At 41.5% G+C, this 7,819-nt stretch overlaps 1 long non-coding RNA gene across 1 annotated transcript in view; it reads right to left on the bottom strand.

Annotated features, from left to right (window-relative positions):
- Nucleotides 1-3,900: 3,900 nt before the first annotated feature.
- LOC125882211 (uncharacterized) overlaps nt 3,901-7,819 on the bottom strand; it is a 37,245-nt gene continuing 33,326 nt past the window's right edge. The window contains exons 2-3 of the long non-coding RNA XR_007448317.1: nt 6,345-6,480; nt 3,901-4,038 (exon numbers count right to left, since the gene is read on the bottom strand). This is a non-coding gene — a long non-coding RNA (uncharacterized LOC125882211). The remainder of the gene's footprint in view (nt 4,039-6,344; nt 6,481-7,819) is intronic.

The following is a 7,819-nucleotide window of genomic DNA, read 5'->3' as shown; positions in this document are numbered from 1 at the left end:
ACCTGCAGCGACATTACTTTTCTTGTGCTGCTTTCAGACGCCTTTCCCAAGTATTGAAACCTGAACTCTGAGCAAATTGGTGCAGTTTCTATCAACAACATGGGAAAAAGATCAGAGTGTAACTTGGTAAGAAATGTCCCACAAATTCCGAAAAAAAGGGGGGAGGAAAGGAAAAAAGCTAGGGAAAAATATATTTATAATTATTATTATTATTATTACATTTTAAAATTATGTTATAGAATTATAATTTTTAAGCATTATTTCAAGGTCATTTCCTTCTTTCTTTGTTTTTAATTTTCTCTTTTTACTAATTTCTTGCTTGATTCAAAACACACCCAAAACACACATTAAACGCACATTAATGGCTTTCACAGGCAAACATCTGTCTTTATCTGGACACATTTTCCCCACAAATATAACATGCTAACGTTATCAGCACAAGCCTATGGCATTTTACATTGCATAAATTAGCCTAGCAGCTAGCAGACTTTTCCTCTACTCATATGAAACCAGGGACAACAGCACCATTTAACAAAGGTAATGTTACAAAATTCGGCTCCATTACAACTCACAAGGTTCAAAAACAAAACAACTGTCTTATACTAAACCTGTTATCCAAACAAATACAACATGCTAATTTTATTAGCACAAGTCTATGGTATTTTACATTGTACAAATTAGCGTAGTGACGAGGGGAGATTTCCTCTGCTCATATGAAGCCAGGATAAATCACACACAAGACTTAAAATGCGATTTTTGTGGAGCCTTTATTGTCCTCATAGTTTATTGTTTCTTATCTGTGAAATTAAATTGCATCGCTGCGATATGTAGTTACATTTCTGGGAAGGTGCACGTCAGGCTACAGCGTAGGGTACGGCGTCAAGTCGATGCAGAAGTATAAATCCGCATAAAACATAATTCATAACATCTGATGTTTGTGGTTTGCAGAAACATACAATGCCATAATTGTCTTCTGGTGACTTGGCTGGTTTGTTTGACCCGTCCACCACCCTGACCTTCCTCCCTCCTCGCTCCTAATACGACGTGACCTCACTTCCTTTTTTTCTCCCATCATGTGATGGAGGACAGACTGTAGCACATGGATCACGTGATCACAGCCTGCACTGATATTTTTAAAAATGATCACAGTAGAAACATAAATCACTTGAACCAGGTGAGAGTTCATGACATGATCCTTATGTCTGCTCAATCTGAGTACATAACCCAAATGGATCGTCATGCACATCAAGCAGATTTTCCATCTCAGGCACTGCGAGGACTGTTTCTCTCTCACTAAAGCCTGTACTGATGAAAGCCCTGCCTTTAATACACAGGTCAGTTCAAGTGTGAAGGTCTTTCACTCTATTCATATACATGTCTCAGCAGAGTTGAAAGATACTTTGGCAGAAGAGAAGGCAGCTTCACACACTTTTTAACAACAAAATTAGTAAGCAAACAGACTCTCTATTCATGTTTAACTGGAGAGTACTGTGGGTAAGAGAAATATAAACCAGGAAATACAAACTGTAGATGTTGAATATTTACTATTGGCAGTTTGAGACTGTTACATCTATCTTACATATGTGGGATGTTGGTAGATTCCCAATGTTGGGTAAATGGAAGAGGTGAGCGCCATGGCAGCAGCTGATGGTGTCAGACTGAACCATGTGTTTACACACACACACACACACACACACACACACACACACACACACACACACACACACAGTAAATTTCACACTGTGGATTTGTCATTATGTAACTGCAGGCAGGTCTGTGGATCAAGTGAGGATTGTTGACCCCAGGTGGGAGAGCAGATTTCTATCCTGCGTTTGGGTCGTCTCCAGTGTGCTGCGCGGGTCAGCGATCTCTTCTCCCGGAGGATGATGAGCTGGCCTTGATGAACAGCTCACGGCGCAACATAATGCCATAATGAACGAAAGCAGCCCAGGGGAGCGTTGTTGTTTGTGTGCAGCGTGGCAGCAGCACAGGTTCAAACAAATGATAAGAAGATACATTCATTTGGAACAGACAGCTGAAGATATCTGCAAATATTACCTATGTATAGAATATTGTGAAGCTGGAGGCATTAGTCCAGCTGATCAACAAGTAGGTGCTTACATGCAGATGGTGGCTCAAAGTTTGCACTGTTACGTTATTTGTCTTTATTTTTTTTCCAGAAAACATGCGACAGATGAGAGATGACAATATATTCTGATTGTCATCAATATGCAGCCTCTATCAATTTGTTGTGCTGGTGTGTGGTTCTCTGTGTGCTCACTTGATGGACTTACAAGGCCGGCTGAGCTTCTCATCATCATTAATCCCCATTATGAAAGCAAACAATGATATTTGACAGTAATAGTGCTCAATTGCTCTCGTTGCATTGTGTAATGAATTCAGTGAATGTCCTCCGTCGGTGGCCTGCCGCTGAGCCCAACAGCTGCAGCTGCTATCTTACTATCAGTGCCGCACATTACTATCTGCATTATTATCCATTTGACCCAGTATGGGCGTTCAGCACATGGGTGCTCGGAGCTTTATCTAAAGCTATGATAGGCAATCTGTGAGTGCTGTAATCAATGGCTAATAACCATCCAGGCAGCTGAGCCGGTCATTTGCACAGCCAGGTGGAATTGGATTATCTGATTGGGTCGCTTATGATGTGTCTGGGTGGGTACTGAGTGCTGTGGCCAGCTGCAGGGTGGATGTTCCAAGTGGGAACAGAGTAATCGCTCCGCTGGCACATGGGTGCCAGTGTGGTGGGTTACTGGGAGGTGAGAGAGGCTCAGAACATGCAGACATAGTCTGAGGCTTGACCTGGAGACAGCTGTTGAGGTTCTGAATTGGGGCTGCTCGCTAATATATTCATATTTAGCACTCCATACATCGAGCACTGAGGTAACACAGGGTTTACTAACCTGAGTCCTTGAAAATAGGAACGAATTGAAACCATGACCCTGGTACTCCAACAGTGTACCAAGAGGATGGAGGGAGGCCAGGCTACAGCTGGATGTCCTCCCTGTCCCACACACCCCCAGGGCATGGATGCCTAAGCGAGGAGAAACAGGAGGCTCATGGTCTCTGGAAAACAGCTGGGTTAATGGCCATTGCAGAGGAGGACACGCCAGGTCTCCCCGAACCCCAGAAGCAACCCTTGAACCACTGCTAGTGCGTCCTGCCGCTACGTTCACATTACACAGTCAGCACAGTGACAATGGGTTGGACAATAGCCCCGTTTCCACCTAACACTTTCGGTATGGTACCTTCATAACCAAAAGTAACCCTTCAGACATGGTACCTAGACCCTAGCGTTTCTACCACAAACAGTACGCTTAAATGTGAACAGGGTTGTTGTCACTCACTGCTCCGTCCCGCACACTGTATTTCCTCCTTTATCAGTCTGCACGTTGTTTATCGGCTACAGAACGAGGCTACACGCTGACATTTTCAGAACAAAATAAAACAGGCTGCAGTGAGAGTCTCTCTCCATGGGATATTTAAAAATAGCAGGTTTGTGCATTTAGTCCTTCTCAGGCAAGCTCAGGGGTTTAGTGCTGCCGGAGCCCACAGGAACAACGCTCTGCGACGCTTTTTTTTTTTTTTTTTTTTCGCCAAGTGAGGATTAAAATGCTTGAAGAAACGGTAAATGAAACTTTGTGGCACTTAGTGCTCTATCACTGCTGTAAATGATTAACTTAACTTTCATGTTTTATCTTAATCATGCTTATTTTGAAATCTCATTATTTGGCATTGGGAAGCCTAAATTATGAGGTTTCAGTCACTATTTTTGTATGCTTGTATGATAAAAACTCCTAGAGATATTAATCTAAATAAATCCAGCAAAATGTGCACAAAGAATTGTGGGTACTTTCTGGTTACCTGTTGAGGATACAAATGTGCATCCTTGGACTCAGTCCTCGGTAGAATCTGAAGGGTCCTTGACATTGGAACAGTCCTTAGGTGGGATTTGATGACGTCCTTGAAATTCAGCCATTTAAGGACCCTTCCCTGACTTTGAGAAACTTCCTGTGTCTCCTGATGGGTTGAAACATAAATAACTGCATTAAAGGGACAGTCTACGACTCTAATCTTACACACTTTCTGTTAAATTCAGTGAATATTTTCCAACAGTCCGGTGGCTGTGGCTCTGTCTGTCCCACTGTTTGTTACCATTTACAGAGCCAGAATCGCTGACTGCACCTTTAATGTTTTATTTGACAGACCAGAATAGTTAATTTGCAAAGCAGCTGTCAAATAATCTAAATCCCAGTAAGTAGTTTCAGATTTGGTTTGCCCCATTTAAACAAAAACAGCTCTTTGTTTAGTGTGTGTGCAGTGTTACATCAAACTCTTTGGCTCTGTGTCTCTGTCTCTCTCCGTCCATCCCTCCATCCCTGACAGCCTCTTTGATTGAGATCATGCTGTCATCTGCTTTCAGTGTTACTCACACTCAGAAATGGGACATGTCCCTCCCACTGCAATCTGTCTCTGTTACAGAGCTGACATTGGGGAGGGACTCCGGTCACTTTGCACACTTCTTTTTCCTTCTCTCTTTCTCTCTCTTTCCCTCTCTCTGTCTTTCTCTCTCCCCTCTCTCCACCCACTCGTCATTTGGTGCCCAGATGGAGCCGTTGCAGGCAAAGGAAGCTTTAGCTGTGCACCCTACTTTTTGCAGAAAAATTTGCTGCGGGGCAAGGGGAGGAAAAAAATATCAATGAACACCTTCTGCTGTAATCGGTGTCCAGTAGAGTAAGCAGAACTCGGAGCACCGAACTGTGGTCGATTGCTTTAAAGGTTCACTTTCATTTTCAACCAGCTTTGAATCATAATAATGTAGGCAGATAAATGAACTGTAGTAACACTGACTCCATCTTAGGGCTGTTATGGGCTGTATGCCCGCCACCCTGGACACAAAGAGTGTGGACGCAGATCAAGATAAACCCAATGTGATCTCAAGTGGGCTGGACCAGTAAATTATTGTATGTGTATCAATACCAACACCTTTAAATTGTTCCCTTTTCTTAAGCAGGATTTAAACTTGTGCGTCAACTCTACTCTCTCTCTACTCTCTCTCTAGTTGTGGTGGTGTGTCTGTGTCACTCTGCAGTTACACCTCCAAAACACTAGTTGGCAGCGGGGTTTCTGTGAAGTTAAATTGATTCAAAACACACATTAAACACACATTAAACATGGCTTAAAAGCAATGATTTCAATTACAAGGACACAAATCAGCTTCACTATAACTCGCAGCATTCACAGACAAACACTTGTCTTTATCTGGACAAATTTTCCCCACAAATACAACATGCTAATGTTTTTAGCACAAGCCTATGGCATTTTACATTGTATAAATTAGCCTAGCAGCTAGGAAACTTTTCCTCTTCTCATATAAAACCAGGGACAACAGCAATATTTAACAAAGGTAACGTTACAAAATTCAGCTCCGTTATAGCTCACAAGATTCACAGACAAAACAGCTGCATTATACTAAACATGTTTTCCAAACAAATACAACATGCTAACGTTATTAGCATAAGCCTATGGCATTTTACATTGTATAAATTAGCCTAGCAACGAGCAGAGATTTCCTCTGCTCATATGAAGCCAGGATAAATCACACACAAGACTTAAAAGGCTATTTTTGTGGAAGCTTTATTGTCTTTACAATTGACTGTTATCTGTTAAATTAACGTAAATAAAAGATAAAATAAACAGACAGGAGGTCTGCATCGCTAGGATGTGTTCCATATCAGGGGAGGTGCATGTCAGGCTACGGCGTAGGCCGTTTGACGCAGAAATATAATTACCACTTTAGTGAAAGAAGTGCATTCTAAATATGTTTATTTACAAAACACAGCCTGAAATGTCTTAAGGAAATAACTGAAATTTCAACAGTATGTCTCATTTTTGCTTTTTTACTCATTTTCTCATTCAGTTTACTACTCATTGTCATTACACTTGCATTTTTTCATTGCATTATTACCAATCCATTATTCCACTCCTGTGTATCAATGCTGGCATCACCACACCAAAGTGAAGTGGAAGCTACTGGCAGCAGCAGGGTAAGTTACCCCCTGCCTTACAAATCATTTATGGATCAAATATTTTGGCAGCGCCTTATAAATAAGGTTCCACCAATACTGTTTTAAGATAGAAGTCTGATACAGGTCATTTTGTACTGAGGCTGCTGGTTGACAATATTTTTGCACAATGGTAATTATCTTTAAATAGGTAATTATCTTTAAATATGACCACAAAAGGAATTCAGTGTTTTTTCTGAGAGCTGTATTCTGGTCAGGGTGGAAAAGCCTCTTTAGCTGCATTTTAAATGAAGTACTCACTGTTTAACTTGCTCCTGAAACCTGGCAACTCTGAGCCTTCACAAGTGCATCAGTATTAGGTGTCCAGAGTCATTCAGGGGCTGTTTGCTGGGCTGGTTCTGGACCCTGGCCCGTATGTTTGACACCCCTGCTTCATCTAAAAATACAAATAAAAGAGACAGAGGGAGAGAGATGAGAAGTACTGTATGAGGATGTTGGAATATATTTCATAAATCAATTTGGTGCTTTTCAGGCACAACAGTTTAATCGCCAATGAAAGTTAGTTAGGATATGCAACATTTGCCTAATTTACCATGACTAGGAATGGGTACCGAACCCATTTTGGTGTCAGGAATATTCATTCATTCGTAACCGCTCATTCTGTTGGGAGTCGCTGAGGAACTGGATCACATCCCAGCTGTGTCTTAAGTTTCTCAGTTACATTACTCACTTCTTGGAGGAGTAAATGTTACAGTTAGGATGCATGTATTTACACTCAGTGATTCAACTGTCTGTATTAGATTTGATGACTAAATGTTTCACTGCTTGTTCAAACACACTTCTAGGTCAGTTGTTGAAAGTGTGAATGCATGACTGTAATATTTGCAATTCACATCAAACTTTACCAGAATACAAAGTCAATATATTGGAGAATATTTAGAGCTCCAAGACTATATTGCCATTGCTCATTCATGACCCTATTAAATTAAAGTTCTGTATTTCCACTCATTTATGTTTTGGTATGAAAGTGTGATCACAGTGATGCAGCACAGTACCAGAGTATCCAGCCATGAGCACTCTGTTCCTGTGCAGCTCAGTTGGTAAAGCTTGTTATTGTAAAAGCCTGTGGTTTGCTCACCACAGGAGACAGCCATGCTGAAATGCATGCTCTGCTTTGAACGAGGGCACCTGGCTCAGCAACACCAGCGTAACATGTACTGGATGATCCTGTAAAGGAGGTCGCTCTCTGCGGAGATGAAATGTGCTTCAGCATGTTGTCAAAAACGAAAACAACAGAAGCTGGCGAGGGAGTCCCATCAGGGAGGAAGTGTGGAGCTTGGATTGGATTACAGGTCATTTTCAAAACATATCCTCCCTCACATTCTGTTCAGGCTACACTTCCCAGGTTCTCAGAGAAAACTGGTGCTGCACTGTGCACTGCAGAGTTTTCTTCTCGCTCAACAACATGCAAGATTAAACCAAGGCCAAACATCTGGCCGTGGAGGAAAAGTACTCTCTCAACTCTGGGTGGATAGAAAAAGTTACCTCGGGACTTCCTTGGTATTTCTCCTGCCATGTGTATTTCTTTAATAAAGAACACTGGTTTGAGAAAGAAACTCACCACATGCACAATATGAATGCACTATGAGAAATACATGAAACATTTTGGTACAACACGTCTTCATTTTACGGTTGGATATGATATCTAATAAAAATTGTTTGTATGATAACTAATGAATAGACCCTTTTACAGCCGCTGTCACAATGATGTCGGA

This window comes from Epinephelus fuscoguttatus, linkage group LG21 (assembly GCF_011397635.1).
Source record: "Epinephelus fuscoguttatus linkage group LG21, E.fuscoguttatus.final_Chr_v1".
Taxonomy (NCBI): Eukaryota; Metazoa; Chordata; class Actinopteri; order Perciformes; family Serranidae; genus Epinephelus; species Epinephelus fuscoguttatus.
This window is presented reverse-complemented; position numbering and strand designations above follow the sequence as displayed.